The sequence below is a fragment of the Miscanthus floridulus genome, chromosome 4, assembly GCF_019320115.1.
Source record: "Miscanthus floridulus cultivar M001 chromosome 4, ASM1932011v1, whole genome shotgun sequence".
Taxonomy (NCBI): domain Eukaryota; kingdom Viridiplantae; phylum Streptophyta; class Magnoliopsida; order Poales; family Poaceae; genus Miscanthus; species Miscanthus floridulus.
The window spans coordinates 93,779,820-93,799,572 of NC_089583.1; the positions used below are offsets into that span (position 1 = coordinate 93,779,820).

General features: G+C 41.6%; 1 pseudogene; it reads right to left on the reverse strand.

The window, feature by feature from the left end:
• Nucleotides 1-17,603: 17,603 nt before the first annotated feature.
• Nucleotides 17,604-19,368, reverse strand: LOC136552161 (UDP-glycosyltransferase 85A5-like; annotated as a pseudogene).
• Between the last annotated feature and the right edge of the window lie 385 nt (nucleotides 19,369-19,753).

Here is a 19,753-nt window from a genome sequence, read left to right on the forward strand (position 1 = left end):
AGTCACAGGTTCACCAAGCTTTCAAATGGCTCTGGAAATGCTTTTGTCAACCTAAACACAAAGTTTTTTTCTGGCTACTTCTAAAGGATAGGTTGAGCACAAGAAAAATCCTTAAAAGAAAAAACATGCAGCTAGATTCATACAACTGTGTCATGTGAAATTTGATGGTTGAAGAAACCTCTGGACATCTCTTTCTGGAATGTTCTTTTGCCAAAAATTGTTGGGACCTGTTGGGTATAAGCTTCCAAGACAACTTGAATCTTTCAGATGCAGTTTTACAGATAAGATTGCAAGGTAACCCAAGATTTTTTTATGATCTCTGCAATCCTAATGAGTTAGGGCAATCTGGACCGTCCGGAACGACTTCATCTTCAACAATATTCAGCCATAAGTCGAACGTGTAAAGGAAGTTTTCTTGCAGGAAATCAAGCTTCTGACCCTGATGGCCAAAGCAAAGGACTCTCTAATTTTTGATTTATGGATCCAAAATCTGTTGTAATCCTGCTCTTTAGTTTTATTTTCTTTCTCTCTTTCTTTGTGTCTTAAGTCTTAAGCCTGCTCCAAGTTTCTGTTTCTATTTTTGTTTAGGTTTCTGTTTTTGTTTTTGTAAGGTACTGTTTGAGTTCGCTTTTTAATAAATTCCTGTAGGGGCTGTGCCCCCCAGTTCCTACAAAAAAAAAGAGATGCGAAAGACAAGACAGCACAGGGAGCACTGGCCCGTTGAAAGGTCCTTGTTTGATTTTGGTAATTGAGTGACAACCCTAGGTGGACTAATGTGTTTAAGTGAGATACACAAGTGATTAGTCCACAGGTACATGTGTGTGAGCAACATATGCCATGACGGTGATGATGGCTCAAAGATGTTGCAAAGCTCACACATGTGATGATGAAGGGAGCTTATTGCACATGAGACATGACATAGGAGTCATGTGATCAAGGTGGAGAAGATCAAGACATGACTTGGCTTGATAGGGCCGGTTGCAAGCGTGAAGGGCAAGTCAGAGGCTTTGGAGTGATGGACCGCGTGGCGGTGAAGCTTGAGCAAGACTTGGCAACGATGGACGAAGGCAACAATGAAAAGCAAGTGAAGTCAAGATCGATGAAACAATACGGTCACGTGATGATATGAAGTGGATCATATTATTTGGTGATTGGTTGGTGCATGTGTTGCATCAACAATGGAGGAGATGAAATGGAATGCGCAAGGCAAAGGTATAACCTAGGGTATTTTATTTCACCGGTCATTGGTGTGTAGAAAAGTTTATGACCGGGTTTAGGATAGATGGCCGTACTATCAAGGGGGGCAAACTTGTTTGCATATCGGTCATTAAGTGCCACTCGAGTGATCTAACTTTACATCGTTGCTAGGATCGAGTGGCTGCGGCAAGTTGAGTGGTTAACTCCTTGAAAATTGTTTGTGAAAAGCTAACACACGTGCACAAGGTATTGTACACTTGGTGGTGTTGGCACAATTGCAAAGGAGAAGGAGTTGGTGAAGAAAAGGAGTTGAATGCACTGGTCACGGTGTGACCGGATGCAGTTCGGTATTCTAGCCAGGCGCGGCAGAGTTGACGAGGTGACCGAACTTTGGGTCATAGCATTGACCGGACGCTGAGCAATCACTGTTTAGGGTCTGGTCGAGGTGACTTAGGGCGCAGGGTGTTGGTCCAGAGAGAATCAGGACGTAGGGGTGCGTCCGGTCGGCCACACCGGACGCATCCGGTCAGCAGTTGAGCGGCTCTAGGAGCTCTTTGGACTCGACCTAACGTAGCAACCGGATGTGTCCAGTCGCCACACGGGACGCGTTCGGTGTGAACCAGCAAGACTCGGGTTTTCAGTGCTATAATTGATCGGACATTGCGAGCGTCTGGTCCGGTGTGACCGGACGCGTCCGGTCGGCCCAGAGTGGCTCTAGGAGCTCTCTGGACTAGACCGGACGCTGCGTCTCCCGCGTCTGGTCATTTTCTAACAACGTGTCCGATCACTAGTTTTACTGCACGCAGAGATAGCCGTTGGGCGCGAATCGCTAAACAATTTGAAATGGGACACGTGGCGGTCAGGCTACGGCCGGACATAGTGACCGGACGTATCCAGTCACCTCACCGGACATGTCTAGTGCACACGACCTGCGCGTCCAGTCGTCCCAAAAAAATGCCCAGTGAAGGGGTAATGGCTATTTTAGCCCATGGAGCTATAAATAGAAGGGTTGGTCGGCCTTTGGCCGGTAGCTTAGAGTGTTGAGCGCACTAGAGCCTTGGTGGCTTATGTGGTGGTGCTTGGGAGCCCTCTAACTCACTCTAGCTTGATAGTGTTCATCCGATCAAGTGAGTGGGCGATTCTAGTGCGATTGCATCGTGAGGTTGCATCGAGTGGCATTAGGTGTTCGAGTTGCAAGCCAGTGGTGCTTGTTACTCTTGGAGGTTGCCACCTCCTAGATGGCTTGGTGGTGGTCTCCGTCGAAGCCCGCAAGAAGCTTGTGCGGTGCTCTGGAGAAGAGCTTTGTCAGGGGCATTGTGCTCACCCCGCGGGAGCCGCGAAGAGCAACTCTAGTAGAGCGAGATGCAAAGGGCGACAAGTGGTCAGACCGGGTCAAGTGCTAGAGCTTGTGGTAAGAACTCCATGTGGGAGAGTGTGATTTGAGGGTCACCACTAGCAAGAGGACCAGCGGCAACCTTGGAGCTTGTCTCAACGGGGACGTAGCATATTGGCAAGCACGTGAACCTCGAGAGAAAATCACCATATCAACATTGTTCTTCCCATTGGTTTGCAATCCCCTTACACAAGCTTGTAATTACTTTCATATACACTGTGCTTGTGTAGTTGCTCTTATAATTAGTTAGCTTATGTAGCTCACTAGTTACCTTCTTGCTTGTGTAGCATAGAAGTAGCTCCCTTGCGTGGCTAATTTGGTTTGTGTAACCTTGTTAGTCACATTGCTTAGTTTGTGTAGCTAAGTATTTGCACTCTCTAATTTGGCATTGGTTGCCTTGTTATTGAGCATTGCTAGTGAGCTTAGGAGCTTTATGCTTACTAGAATTGTGTAGGAGCTTTCTGGTGTGCAAAATACTAGTGGCATAGGTTTGTGTGACCTTGCTCCTAGAATTTATTAGGTGAGCTCTAGCTAGCCCGGCACCTTTGTTTTCTAATTAGGATCTTTATAAGGTATTTGTGAACTTCGATAGAGGGGTGTAGTCTTAGCTAGACAGATTGTTTTAATTATGCATTTGTTTTGGTTAGCCGGCGTGATTAAATTTAGGACTATGCACCCCCCCCCCCTCTAGTTCGCCATCTTGACCTTATAAGTGTTATCGGAGCTAGGTCTCTCATTTGTGGTCTTCATCGACCCGAGAGGATGGCGTCTAGTGAACTAGATGTTTGTGAGACACATATTTTTATGGCACAAACTTTGCACATTTGAAAAATCACATGCTTGATCATTTTCGTGCAAAAAGACCTAAGTTTTGGTGGATTATCACTAGTGGTCTCACTCATGTATTGGACCATAGAAATCTCACCAAAGCTCAAAGAGTTCTCTATGAACTTGATGCACATGCTTGTTGTTTTCTAATGGATGTATTGAGTTTTGATTTGATGAAACAAGTAAACTACACGGGAACCGCTCGTGAGATATGGGAGTCCATCAAGCACACCTTTGGTGATTCCTCCACATGGGATGATGGCAAGTTCAAGGAGGATGAGCCCAAAAAAGTGGCGAATGAGGATGTTGAGCATGACCACAACTTGGTGATTGTGGAAGATTGCTCCACCTTATGGTCAAGTGAAGACGATGATCGATCCACTTCAAGTTCACTTGACAAGATTGATGATGCCACAAGTGTTGCAAATGATGATGCTACCCCATGCACACTTGATGGTTATGATGAGGGATCATGCCCGGATGATATTGCTACCACAAGCTCTCCTACATCACCACATTGCTTCACGTCACAAGGTGACACCAAGGTATCAAATGCTAATGTGGTTGATCATGTTGATTCATATGATGAGCTTATTAGTAGACTTGCTAGCATGACCATGTCTTTAGAAAATGAGAAAGGTAAAACATTGAAATTGGAAAATGAAAACTCATTTCTAAAGAACTTATGTGAAGAACATAAGAAATTACTTGATGTTCTTAAATCTTCACATGGTGAGCTAAAATTGAATCATGAGACACTACTTGCATCTCATGAAGAATTATTAGAACAACGCGCTTCTCTCATTAAAGTGTTTACAAAGAAACTTAAAAATAATGATAGCTCACCATATGGATCAAATGATAAATTGCAAAATGGTGCTAACCCTTGTGATGTAGGCAAGAAGCATGTATCCACCTCTTTTGATGATTTATTAGAAATGTCGTGTTCTTCACATATAGATTCTTGTTCTACTTCTATGTCTTGTGAGACTAACCTTTTGAAGGAGAACAATGAGCTCAAAAATAAAGTGAAGAATTTAAGCAACAAGTTAGAGAGGTGCTACAACTCAATTTAAGCAACAAGTTAGAGAGGTGCTATAACTCAAAAGTCACCTTTGAGCATATGTTGAAGACTCAAAGAAACTATGGTGACAAGTGTGGCCTTGGCTTTAAGAAGAAGATGATAAAGAGTGAGAGAAAGAGAGAAAAAAATATAAAGAAGCTACAACAAAGAAAGCTCTCTCATATCATATGCTACCAGTGTCATGAAACAGGACACCTTGCAAATGGTTGCCCTAACATTGAGAAGCTCAAGAAGATAAAAGAAGAAGAGAGGCTCAAGCATGTGAAGTGCTTCAAGTACCGCACTTGGGGTCATCTTACCTCAATGTGCCCAACCAAGCAATTAGTGAAGCAACTAGAAGAGCCTCGACCAAAGCCATAAGTTGAGCAAGAGAAGACACCCCAAGAGCAAATCAAAATCAACCATGATGGTAGTAATTTGATGACGAAGAAGAAGAAAATAAGAAAGGGTGGAAAGGCAAGGCATCAAATGCAAACTCAAAATGCCAAGATAATGAGCAAGACATAAGATGAGAAGAAAGTCTATGGTCACATCAAGTGCTTTAAATATAGAAATACGGGAAATTTTGCCTCTAAATGTCCTACCAAGCTTGAGAAGAAGGTTCAAGCAACTCATGAGAGGCAAGGCAGTGAGAAGCACCACATGAGCAAAAAAGAGAAGGCTCAATCAAAAAGAAAGTGCTACTCATGCTAGGAAAGGGAACACATGACATATTCATGTCCCCTAGGTAACACTCCTAAGCCTATTTCAATTAATGATGATTCTATGCTTAGGAAGGATGATAATGGTACCTCTATGGTTGCTATTACAAAACATCCCTCTACTCATACTGAGGCTTTGCCTAAGTATGTTGCTTCTAACTTGAGAGGACCCAAACTCGTTTGGGTACCATCAAAAAGTGGATGATTGATTGTAGGTACCATCGGCATTGGAGACTTGATTCAATTGATTTTATATTGATTATCATATGTTGAGTCAAGTTATGAAGCCTAGTGCACATCCAAACCCAATGCCATGATAATTGAGTGAAGTCCAAATGTGCTACATCATACAAGTGCTATAATTCAAGTTGTTGGTGATTTATTGGAATATTTGATGGCTTGCAATTATTTGAGTTGAAGCTTGCTAGTTAGATGATCATGAGCTAACCAAGGTATATCTCTTGTTGATTATTTCATTTGGGTGCATATGAGTTGATTGAATTGGATAAATATGCAATGTTACTTGCTATAAGATGATTGAATGAATAATTGCTTAGTAATCAAGTTTGGATTGATTTGTATTGGATAAATTCATGAGATGACTTTTAGTGAGTGGATTGAATAGATTTATGTCTTATGAAAGTATTCAAACAAGTTGGTTTCAAGTTTGATTCATATTTGATGAAGTATAGCTCAATAGTTGAAATATGTCCTACAATTGAGAATCTGAGCTAGCTGTGATCTTAGCCATGTATGAGTGATCAAAACTTATTGGATTGGTATAAAAATTGGTGTACATGCTCTAGACTTATTTTATAAGATGTTGTATAAATTTCATGAGAATTTGATAAGAGATGCTTCAGTTTTGGAGTGGATCTTGTTAGCTATAGTGCAGCAGTTTTCAGCATGTAGCAGTGGTGGAAGAATTTAAATATGGTAGAAATCTAGAAGTCAAATGAAGCTCAAATTTTTGCAGATGCTAGATAACTTAGTGAATCACATCTCCACTAAATTTCATGGTATTTGGATTTGTATATTGGGAGATATGTATTTTTCTTTAAAGGATACAGAATCTGCTAGAAAAGTGGCAATTATTGGATCTATTTTGAGTCACTTTGATTGAAAGGTCCTCAAGATGAAAACATGTTCTTATAAGTGATTGAGGCACCTAAATTTGTTTTGAGATAATCTAGAAGCATGACAAGAAAAGAGTACAAGTCCATTTGATTGTGGAGTATACTTTGCACACATTTGGTACTCAAGATGAAGATCAAATTCAAGATGAAGATGAAGTATAAGTTCTTGATATTATTGGAAATCATTTGGTAGAAAGAAAAAGACTTAAACAAATAGAAAGAAAAGGACTTAAATAGGGAATCAAGGTTACTCATCAAGTTAAGTCCATCACTTGGATCAATCAATCAAGTTATTTCAAGTGAGTATCAAGAATGGTTCTTAGAGAGAGGTCACATCTCCCTAAGTGTAGGGGCTTGCCGCCTATATGTAGGTAAACCAAGTATGGTACTTGAAAGGCTAACATGGAAGTGATGATCCGAGGGACATTTGAGATGCTTAGTTGAAGCAATCAAAATAGTTGATTAAGAAAAATAAGCAACACCCAAAAGAGAGCTAGTCATGATGTTTCAAGTGATATTTCAAATAGTTTTCTCATGCAAGTATTGATCAAAAGATGAAGCAAGCTAAACATAACAAGATAGTGCACTTGATCATAAGTCGTATTCATTTTATATGGGTGAAGAATAGAATTCAAAATGGTATCTATTGTTCTTCACCAAGCTTATAATTGTACTTCACATTGCTATTAGAGTAATAAATTAGAATCTATGTGACTATCATCTACTCCAACATAGCAAAGGTATCATTGTAATATGTATGATCATTTCATCCCTTACAAGTATGCAGTTAGTGCATATAGTACATGCTTCATAGGATCATGCATAACAAATGAAATGTTTAAAATTCATAGCCTACCACTATTGCTTGAATGATTAGTTGATCAAGTGGTTAGTATATGAATTTGTTCATGAGCTAGTGAACCCAAGTACTTGATTTAATTTGGATTGCCAACAAGTGACAAGTGCAACCTTGATAAGATAACCTCTAAATGTGTGTGACGAAGCTTAGAAAGAGTTCAAACCAGACTTGAAAGCTTAGGCAAATCAATTTAGTTCAAGTCAACTTAGAAGCCCATGATAAATAACAAGAGTACAAGCATAAGATAATAATGCAAATGGATATCTAGTTTATTTCAAGTGATATCTAGACTTAAGTATTTCATCAAGAATTCACAAGTGATGTCTAGATCAACTCACAAGTGATATCCTATAAGTGGTACTCGTGAAGATAGCAAATGTTTAAGAAATGGTTTTTATTGATAAATCCAACAAGTGGTTCCATACTAGAAAAATCTTTCAAGAGGTATCACATCTACACGCGGTATCAATCATGCAAGACATTGGTTCCATAAGTGATCCTCAACTTTAAGTGATCATCAAATGAAGAATGCATCCCTCACCTATAAAAGCTCAAGTTTATCAAATGGATGACCCATGCTATGACATAGGGGGAGGTGTCACACAAATTGGTATCAAGTCAAAGATCCTATGTGTGGTATCTCAAGAATCTATACAAGTGGTGTCATTCCAACAATTAAGTGATGTCCATAAAAATACAAGATTCAAGCCTCAATTATCTACCCTAAATGCAAATCTTTGCATCAACAAGACGCGCACCGTTTATGGAAATTGATGACAAAGGGGGAGAGATTGTACAAAGATATGATAGCTTTGGGAGAGATTGAGACAAAGAAGTAGAGGTTAAACATGAACATGGACAAAGAGGGAGCAACGTTGAAGAAAAGAGATGGATCACAATTCTTGGACAAGAGAAGCACACAAGTAGAGGGAGCAAGCTCATGAACTTTGATTGGTTGCATTTGATATGTGCATAGTCATGTGCTTGCTTGCATTGCATAATTTTTTTAAATTTGATAAGCATGCTTATGTGGTGTATGCTAGCTGTAGAACTTGAATGATAACTTGATAACTACCATGCATAGGATGGTAGCTAGACTTGTATTTTTACACGTGGTACTAGAACCTTGCTCATAATGTTGATCTCATAGGGTGTCTAGTATTTTTGTTGTCTAGCTACTCATGGTGTTAAGGATGGTGTTAAAGGTGCAACTCCGATTGGTATCATACTTCAAAGGTTTATTATATACACCTTAGCATTATTTGGTAGTAATTACTCTCCCATAATTCCAATCTATGCATATGTGCGACCTTCAAACCAAACACTAGCACATATGTAGAAGGAGCTAATACTACCATTTCGGGTTTATGGTACTTGTCCAAAATCATTTACACATGGTAAAATTTGCTTGGGCAAGCAACATGAATCCAAAAGAGCTTAATTTTTATATCTTTGTAGAGTTGTCATCAATTACCAAAAAGGGGAAGATTGAAAGGTCCTTGTTTGGTTTTGGTAATTGAGTGACAACCCTAGGTGGACTAATGTGTTTAAGTGAGATACACAGGTGATTAGTCAACAGAAAAAAGCAAGTGAAGCCAAGATTGATGAACCAATTTGGTCACATGATGATATAAAGTGGATCATATCATTTGGTGATTGGTTGGTGCATGTGTTGCATAAATAATGGAGGAGATGAAATTGAATGCGTAAGGCAAATGTATAACCTAGGGCATTTCATTTCACCGATCATAGGTGTGTAGAGAAGTTTATGACCGGGTTTAGGATAGATGAATGTACTATCAAGAGGGGCAAACTTGTTTGCATATTGGTCATCAAGTGCCACTCGAGTGATCTAACTTTGCATCGTTGCTAGGATCAAGTGGCGAGGCAAGTTGAGTGGTTAACTCCTTGAAAATGTTTGTGAAAAACTAACACACGTGTACAAGGTGTTGTACACTTGGTGGTGTTGGCACAATTGAAAATGAGAAGGAGTTGGTGAAGAAAAGGAGTTGAATGCGTTGGTCAGAGTATGATCGGACGCGTCCGATATTCATATCGGACACGTCCGGTATTCTGGCCAGGCACGGTAGAGTTGACGAGGTGACCGGACTCTAGGTCGTAGAAGTGACCGGACACTGAATGATCACTCTTTAGCGTCGGGTCGAGGTGACGTAGGGCGTAGGGTATTGGTCCAAAGAGGACCGGACATAGGGGTGCATCCGATCGGCCACACTGGACACGTCTAGTCACAATTGAGCGGCTCTAGGAGCTCTCTAGAGTCGACCGGGCACATCCGGTCGCCACACTGGATGCATCCAATGTGAACCAGCAAGACTCGGGTTTTCAATGCTATAATTGATCGGACGCTAGGAGCATCTGGTCTGGTGTGAACGAACGCGTCCGGTTGGCCCAAAGTGGCTCTGGGAGCTCTCTAGACTCGACCGGATGCTACGTCTCCCACGTTTGGTCATTTTCTAACAGCGCGTTCGATCACTAGTTTTACTGCACGCAGAGATAGCCGTTGGGCACGAATGGCTAAACAATTTGAATGGGACACGTGGTGGTCAGGCTGTGACTGGACGCAGCGATCGAACACGTCCCGGTCACCACACCGGACGTGTCCGGTGCACACAACCTGCGCGTTTAGTCGTCCCAAAAAACACCCAGTGAAGGGGTAACGGCTATTTTAGCCTATGGGGCTATAAATAGAAGGGTTGGTTGGCCTTTGACCGATAGCTTGGAGAGCTGAGCCCACTAGAGCCTTGGTGGCTTATGTGGTGGTGCTTGGGAGCCCTCTAACTCACTCTAGCTTGATAGTGTTCATCTGATCGAGTGAGTGAGCGATTCTAGTGCGATTGCATCATGATGTTGCATTGAGTGGCACTAGGTGTTCGAGTTGCATGCCGGTGGTGCTTGTTACTCTTGAAGGTTGCCACCTCCTAGATGGCTTGGTGGTAGTCTCAATGGGAATGTTAGCGTGTTGGCAAGCACGTAAACCTCAGGAGAAAATCACCGTGTCAACATTGTTCTTCCTGTTGGTTTGTAATCCCCTTACACAAGCTTGTAATTACTTTCATATACACTGTGCTTGTGTAGTTGCTCTTATAATTAGTTAGCTTGTGTAGCTCACTAGTTACCTTCTTGTTTATGCAGCATAAAAGTAGCTCCCTTGCGTGGCTAATTTGGTTTGTGTAACCTTATTAGTCACATTGCTTAGTTTATGTAGCTAAGTATTTTCGCTCTCTAATTTAATATTGGTTGCCTTGTTTTTGAGCATTGCTAGAGAGCTTAGGAGCTTTGTGCTTACTAGAATTGTGTAGGAGCTCCTCGGTGTGTAAAATATTAGTGGCATAGGTTTGTGTGACCTTGCTCCTAGAATTAGTTAGGTGAGCTCTAGCTAGCCCAGCATATTTTTTGCCTAATTAGGATCTTTATAAGGTATTTGTGAACTTCAATAGAGAGGTATAGTCTTAGCTAGGCCGATTGTTTTAATTCCGTATTTGTTTCGGTTAGCCGGCGTGATTAAATTTAGAAAAGGACTATTCACCCCCCCCCCTCTAGTCCGTCGTCTCGACCTTACACCCATGCGATCTCGATATTTCGTAGGGCAGAATTCAGGGATCGAGCCAAATATCGATGGGCCTGTCTTTTGCCTTTTATTTTCCTTTTATTATTATGCTCCTTTTGAACTATTATTTTTTTATTTTTCCCTTCTATATTCTTGTATCACCCGGTTTTAAGAACAAAACCAGATACACACCATATGTGAGCTTAGGAAGTCAAATCTCACATATAGCTATAAATAAGGGTAATATCAATAGACAATGCTCAATATATAACGTACTTAGTATAGAGAATATAACCTTAGACAGCAAATAGCTGAAAGACAACTCCGATCTTCGGGTGGACTCTAATCCCATAGGGACAACTGACTAGTTGATCACAAATCTAAATCCTCCAAACTCTAGCAATCTGGTACCCATGCGGGATTTTTTCAAAGATTTAAAAAGTAAAGCAAGCGTAAGTACATATCGTACTCAACAAATATAACATGGGGTTCATGAGGCTCAAAAGGCTGACACTAGTTTAACTGTGATTAGCTTTTAATGAGTCATCTTATAGCAATTGGGTGACAAGAAGTTTATCACAAGCCCATAAATACATGATCAGGTAAACATGAATAATGAATAACATAAACAGTAATCATTAGTGAGCATCTTCATCATTAGTATCATCAGTGTTCATCATCATTAACCATTAATGATCATGTATTCCGTAAGGGTTCCAAGGCCACTCGTGACCGTGAGCGTAGCTGATATACCAGTTTTACACTCTACAGAGGTTGTACACTTTCACTTTGAGTCATGATTTACCCTTTCGCCCGAGGTGATCAGCCCCTTGACCTACTACCAAGGAAGGTCGACAGGGTTCACTATGAAGCATTTCAAAGGTTCATCTAACAAGTTAGGGCCACTAATGTTTCCCCATCAATAAGCATGAACCCCCTCCAAGGAGTGACTAACAAAATACAAACAAACTAAAGTGCATCCCTCTTGGCAGGCCGAGATCATACAAATCGGAGCCCCTCTTATGCCATAAAGGTAACCACTAATAAGCTAGAAAAGGTCCTCATACTGAGCTAAAGTCAGAGCCATGTAGCCCTCACAGCTGTACTGTAAGTTCTGGATGATCACTTATATATAAGTTCTTAGGGAGAGGAATCTAGAGCACCATAAAAACGCCCAATGCTCTAGCCTCCTTATTTCATGTTGCTAAAAACATCTTTTAATGTTTATTGCATATACCATTAATCAAGTTATAAGATCATGGCTTTAGTTGAGCACTAGCATCATAATGCCTAATGCATAAACCCATAGGAATCAAGGTACAAGATAACAAAGTACTAGGAAATCTTTAGTTGTAGTTAAGGTAGACACATGCAGTATGAATTAAATAATTAAAGATGAATAGGATAATAAGAAAGATCCCATGCTATACTTGCCTTAAACTTAGATCCTTCTTCTAGTCCAAACCTTCAATGAAACTCCTTTTTGATCAACACGTAAAGCTCACCCGACTGGACATGATCATAAAGCACTACATAGACATCCATGCAATCATATATGAAACAAACAATAGAACTAAATTAGAATAGTACACCAAACATAAGAACAACAAGTAAAAATGTTTTAAAGATGTTCTACACGTCGCTACGAACACATAGACATAAAAAGCACGCTAAACAAAACTGTGGTTGTAAAGAAATGACTACAGGGTTTTATATTATGAAAGAAGCGAGAAGACTATAAGCTTGATTTATGTTAATTAGGAAAAACTATGTGTGTAGCATTAATTTAGATTAAACAAATCATATTTATACTTAAAAACTGAGTTGAAGCTAATCATATTTTATTTATAAATATTTTGATATCATTTATGTCAATTCAACTTTAACTTACAAATACAAACTATCATGTGAGAACATCTAATCAAATTTGATATGTGTGTTTAGAATAAACATATTATAATTTAGAAACATATTTATGTTAGCAACTAGTCATGTTAAAACTTATTTGCAAAAGAACATTGCATATAATTATGCTGCTTCTATTTATAAAAACTAGTCGTATGCATATTAATCAAATTAACATTTAAGCATATATAAAAGTCACTTGACATGAAAAACAACGACACTAGCATGTAGACCACATCGATACGAATCTAACGTAATTGGAACGACTCAAAATGGACTTAAAACGAATATACGACGACGATATTACGAACTAGTGGTAATTTCGTAATTATCTCGTCTTCATCCTTTGGCCTCCCGTACAGCCACCACACCTCCATGGCAACAGCAGCTGTGCAGGGGTGGGCTCGACTTGTTGCACAAAGGAGAGGGTGGCCAAGCTAGGCAGCGCGGCGGCGACAACGAGAGGAGGAGAAAAATCTAATTTACTACACGAGGGATTCCCTAAACTAGGGGCTCCCCTTACAGTAGTTTTGGTATGCTTTGCCCCTAGGGGATTAGTATAAATACATAGGGAGAAAAACTCCTCATATCTACATCAATTAGCAATATGGTACTAATTGATATTGCACCCTCCATATTTACTAATAGGCCTAAATAACCATTAAAGCCCATTAGTAAATAAATACATAGGCCTTTATGATTTATTAGAATTATTGCACATGTGCTTTGAGCATTGAGAAAAATGAGAGATTTATTATTTTTGGAATTAATTAATTTCGTGGATAAAATAATTTTAGAAAAGTCTAGAATTATTATTTAAGCCACGAAAAATACTCTGAAAGCTCTGAAAATTCAGGGAAAATTCCTAGAGACATCATGGAACATGAGGAACCCAAATAAATTATTTAGAATCTATGATAAGATAATTTGGAGTATCTAAAAATTAAATTATGCTCATAGACAAGTAGGAACAAGTTCTAGAAAAAGCTGAAAAAATTCTCGAGAAGTTTGTAGAGATTGACGGACGAGGAACTGAAATGAGTGATTTACGTTACAAAGAAAAGATTTTAGGAAGCTCCCAACAAAAATTTGAGCCGAGAAACTAAGAATTTGATTATAGAAAAAGATAAAGATGTGCCGAAGAAGGAAATCGACCTACTAACGTATTTTAAAGACTTTACTCACTCTCAACGCACAAAGAAGCAACAAGCAAACATCACATTATCCAAAAGCCCGTCAAAATTAGAAAACTTTAAAAATCATATTTTTCCTATAACTAAATTTGCGCTAGTTCAAACTAAACTTGGTAAATTTTATCCAAATATTAAAATAATTTATTTTATTTAGTGTTTTCGATGCACAACCCAAAATCAAAAATTTGAGGTGCGACAATTCTTTTCATTTTCCTTTCCTCCCTTTTCTTTCTCCTAGTAATCCCATTTGTTTGTTCGGTATCCGGTTGAAATTAGCGATTACTAGGTTTCTTCGGTATGTAAATTAATTCTCTTTGTTTTTGTTAGATTCATATAATCATCTGTATTTATTATAGTTGACTACAGAAGAACGTATACTATTTTTTGGGAGGTAGAAAAACCTATACTTGTTGTTAAATATAATAGTTATATTTTATTGTTCCATGGCATATATTTAAATTGTTTGAAAAGCAAAATGTCATTATTTACTATATATTTTTAGTGTCTTAGTTAAAATATTTTTGTTCCACGGTATATATTTGAATCTGTTGCGGTAGTGGATTTTTTAGTTTCATTTTCTTTGTACTCAAAACAATTTTTTTGTGATCAATAAATGCTTCCCTTTTTTAGAACTTTTTATAACTTTTATTTCACTCAGAATATTTTCTGTATTTATCAAGCATATATTTAATGCGCAAAATAACAATTTTACATCCTCAAAACCGTTTTGTTTGGAACATTTTATGAGGTGCTCAAAATTATTCCAATTTTTTATCATAATATTTTTTGTTCTTTTCTCAGAATATTTTTCCAATGAAGCTAGAATATTTTAAAAGTTACAATTTCTGAAACAAATTATGTATATTTCTTGAATATTTTTATTTAATATGGGAAATATTTTTTCATGAAGCTGGTGGAACATCGTTTTGTTTAACATGAAACATTTTATACAAACTTGGGCCAGGCCTATCCATCAAACTCAGTCAGCTCAATGCATATGGATCGAGTCCATGGTTGGGCTTATGCGGCTGATGGAAGATATGTATAGCTTAGGGGGTTGGACAGTTTATTCGGCCGTTTTTCCTGGTTGGGCTGCTGGCCGATGGAGTTCTTCACACGCGAGCCTTCAGGCCTACTGGCGGACAGAAACGGGAGCAGAAAATCAATCTTCGGCCTCACAAGCGAAGAAACAAATCGCGACGGAGGGCTCCAGACGGCTGGTAGAGGACAACAAATCTTGGCTTTTGATGAACTGTATTTGATATTTCCAAACACGCATGAAAAGAAATCATGAATAAAACAGGAAAGCAGAGTGTAGTGGAGCCCACGAGTTTAACACTAGTACAAAAATAAAAAGTTTTGTTGACGTGTAGACCTTTTTTCCCTGGCGGTTCAAAAAGGGCAAGTGACAGTCACTACTATAAAAAAGATTTTTTTAAGACATTGTCCAAACATTAATGAAGGCGGTCATAAAATGCAGCTTGTCTCCTAAAATACATGAGAATTTTCATTTATGGAAACGGTCACAATTGGCCGTCTCACAAAATGTATTTACGAAGATACTTGTTTTATTTACGGAGGCGGTCACAAATTGGCCGCCTCCTAAAATCCTTTGCGATTCTACTAAATTACCAAACCATACTAGTTATCACTGAATTACCAAACCAAACTATGGATTTCACCTCTGTGACTCCACTAAACCTTGGGTTAAATATGGTGTCTATTTAAAATATATTTTAAATCCTTTTGACATAAGATCTGAAAACAAAAAATTTAAACATATAACTTTCGAAAAAACAACAAAACCTACTCGAGGATATAATGGATTTTTTATTCGTTTTCTGCACAATAAAAGTAATGCAGAGGAATGAAATAAAAAACAAATTTAATAAATAAAATATTTTATAAAACCATACTTTTCACTATCTAAGTTGACAACCAAATAAAGAAAGGTGGGGAAAATAGGGCAATATTAAAACCCTTTATTTTATTAGGATTTTCTATTCATAACCTAAAAGAATGATTTTGGGGTGTGACACTAGAGTCGAAAGGTATGGAGTTCTTTGCTTCTAGTGAATGGTCCTTTAGTTTTTGGATTGGTCGATAATATAAAATTCTAGTTTTGTTTGGAACTTGCATGGGTGGAGCCACGTCAGGGCCATAGGCCCCGGCCCCACTTTTCCACGGGAGTTTTTTGAAGAGCCAAGTGTCATCGGTTTAGGTTTTTTTTTTTTTTTTTTTTTTTTTTTTTTTTTTTTGCCGCCCCATGGCAGTTACCTGCTGTTGCGTACAACAATCGCCAAGTAAGACCAGACATGTGCTCTCCTGCATTTGTTGCTCATTACGGCTCTCAAGCTATTTCTCTATTCTTAAAGCACTGACGGGCATTGTACTGACTGATGTAGAAGCTCATACACAATGTCATAAAAAATGAGCTCTACATGCACAAGCACTTCATGTCATTTTTTATCTTACTTGTTGGCTTCTCTTGCTCATGGAAAAGCACGACCTGGAAGGTAGTAACAACTAGCTAGGTAGTATGAGCATATGGAATTGGCCCCCTCTTGATTTAAGCTCAAGCTCCGCCATTGGGAACTTGGGTTATATTTGTAATAGTTGTGATTTGATGTCTCTTCTATAAAGAAGTTTGAAGCCAGAAGTTATTCAATTATCTAAAAATTTAGTGTAAGCACTAAAGACTCCTTTGTAGGGCTTCAAAAAGCTTTGAGTTTGACTTCTCAAGAAACCCTACTAAAGAGGTATAAAAAATGGTTTGTCCCTTGAATCCACTAAGAAATCGAAGCTAAAATTTTTAGCTTCTACCGAACCCTACTCTTAGAAAATACTGTTTTTTTAAAGGACAGCAAGAGCTTTGTCATAATTTTTATTAGACGGGGAAAAACAAAAAAGGGTGGTTAGTACAAATCAGCTACTCAACTAAGCGCTTCAGCCAGGATCAAAAGAAAACACCAAACCGAAAGATTTTGCCAATTTTTTTATAGTGCTTCAAAACGACTGTAGGAGCTACAGTAGGCCAGGACGAAAAACTCGTAACTCGCTAGCTCGCTCGTTGGTGGCTTGGCTCGAGCTCGGCTCGTTTGAATTTTTAAATGAGCTAAGCCAGCACTTTAGCTCGGTTAATTAACAAGCCAGCTCGATCCAGCTCACAAGCCTAAACGAGCCAAGGTAAATCAGATGACAGTAACTTGAATCAGCTCATATCATGGCCCATTGGTCCAATATTATAAAACCATAGCCCTCAACTCCCACGCTCCCACCCCTAGGCCCTTGACTTCCCCCATCCGTAGTTCCGTGTAGGCGTAGCCGTACACATGCACGCTTAGTTGTTCCTCTCCTGAGCCGCCGCACGCGGCACATGTGTAAATCACCGGGTGCCGACTGGATGAATAACCTCAGTAGGAAGAAAAAATTTAAGTTAGCTCGCAAGTCAAATGAGCCAGCTCAAGAGTATAACGAGCCGAGCCGAACCAGCTTGACAACGAGCCGAGCCATAACGAGCCGAGCTGCCTCCATATCCAGCCAGCCGAAACTACTTTAGGAGTCGAATCCTTACCAAACTCGCTCTAGTAAGCCTGTGGTTATTTGTTTGGCTCTACCTAATCAACGCCCATATACAGAGGTAGTAAGCTTGAAAGCACAGCTCATCTTAGTGACAGTTCAAGAACCTTTATGTGAGTCCCGAGAGTGTTTTTTTTTTTCTGAACTGTCCATTGTAAATATTTGCTCACAAATCAAGAAACACGACCAAACATAGCCTTGAATGTTCAGAAATCCATATGATGGTTCTCGAGTCCTGACTAAGATTCAATCTGAATAGACGACTGGGCGTACCCCATTTCTCTGATTTCTTAGGCTCCACTGCAGACTCCACCTATGTTGTGGACTTGCGGTTGCGGAGCAGCACCTCATTGACAACAATGTCCAGATTGGTTTCCGCAGACCCACCCAACATTGTCGCTCGAATGGCCTTCTCCTTCCAGTCCGCGGCACGCCGGTGCATCTCCTTCCCCTTGTCCCCGCCCATGGCCTCTCTTATCATCTCTGCCAGCTCTGCGCGTCTCACCTCGCCACCGATCTCCATCCCGACGCCCCACTCTGTACGCACGTACCGGCAGTTGGTCTGCTGCTCCGCGAAGAAGGGCCAGCTGAGCATCGGCACCCCCGCGCTGATGCTCTCTAGAGTCGAGTTCCACCCGGAGTGCGTGAGGAACAGCCCCACCGCCTCATGCGCCAGCACAGCTTCCTGCGGGCACCATGTCGTTAGCATGGCCCGGTCCTTCACGGAGGACAAGTAACTCCGGCGGCAGCACGGCGGTGTCACCCTTCACAAGGTCTGGCCGGATGTTCCACATGAACGCGTAGCCGCTGCCAGCTAGCCCCCACGCGAACTCCAGTAGCTGCTCGTTCGACATCACGGTGATGCTTCCGTAGTTGACGTACACAACGGAGCCCGCCGCCTGGCCGTCTAGCCACTCGAGGAGGCCACCCTGCTCCTCCCAGAGGTTGGAGCCGAGGGCATCGAGCTGGCTGCCCTCCGTGACGGCGCGGCGCGCGTGGAGGAGCAGCGGACCAACAGTGTACATCGGAGGGAGCGTCGCGCGCAGGGCGTCGAGCGTCGGCGCCTCGAGGTCGTCGAAGGTGTTGATCATGATGGCAGTCCGGGAGCGACAGCCGCTCGGCCTCGTGGATGAAGAAGTTGAGCATGATGTCGCCGCGGTCCGTGGTGCGGATGAAGGTGGGGAAGTCGCGCAGGCGCACGCCGTCGCACATGCCGCGCGCGCCCCGGACCACGGTGTCGAGGTACGCGTCGTCCGCGAGCTGCGCGTCGTCCCTGAAAGGGACGAGGCCCCACTGGACGAGCTGCTGGTAGTGCCGGTACCCCGCGAGGCCGCACGCGCTGGCGGTCCAGAGCGCGGCGCACGGCACGCCCAGCTCTTTCGCCGCGTCGTAGGCGAACGACATGACGCCGTCCACGACGAGGCAGGTGACGGGTGGCACGCCAGGGTCGTCGTTGAGCTTCCTGAGGAGGGACAAGAGGCGCGGGAGGCAGGTGGTCATGGTGGAGTAGCAGAGCGCGGGGACGTCCTGTGTGGCGTTGGCGTCGGAGGGCGGGAGCCCGTCGGGGATGGCGGCGTAGCGGAACCTGGGGATGCCGTCGAGCGCTTCGGGGCCACGCGACTGGAGCAGGCGGCGGTGGTTGAACTCGGTGTTGACCATGGTGACATGGAAGCCCCGGGCGTGGAGCAGCTTCGCGAGCTTGAGCATCGGAGTGACGTGGCCCTGCGCCGGGTACGGCACGCACACTACGTGCGGCGGCATGTCCACCCCCTCAGGCCCCGTCGAACCCATGACCGTCGTCTGAGCGAGCGAGCTGCGCACAGATGGTACGGTAGGATCAGGATCAGGATTCAGGCGCAGGACCAAACAAAATCGATCAAAGTCCTCGACAGGAAAATCTACGTAGCTATAAGAGCACAGTTTTGGGTTTCTTGATTCTCCGGAGAGGTAACCTGTTTATATACTCCAGCAGTACAGCAATCATCCAACAGCGGTTCGTTGCGGCCAAGAGACCAACGTACAAAAAATCGCTCGCTCAGTCAATATCATTGGTGTTGACGCGCAAAAATGTATCAACATGGAATTGGGTTCCTAGCCCTTGTCGATCGGATCTTATTCGGCGTCAACTATTGGCCAATAAGCCCTGCCGCGCCGCGTCATTGAGGAAACGGGCAAAATGATGTAGCACGTGTCTGCTCCGGGCATCGTGGTGTTCAAAGGACTGCCGATGCGCCTGGACGGCAATCGCGACCTGGAGGCTGGAACCCACACCCGACATTGAAACGGACATCACCCGTGACGAACTTGCTT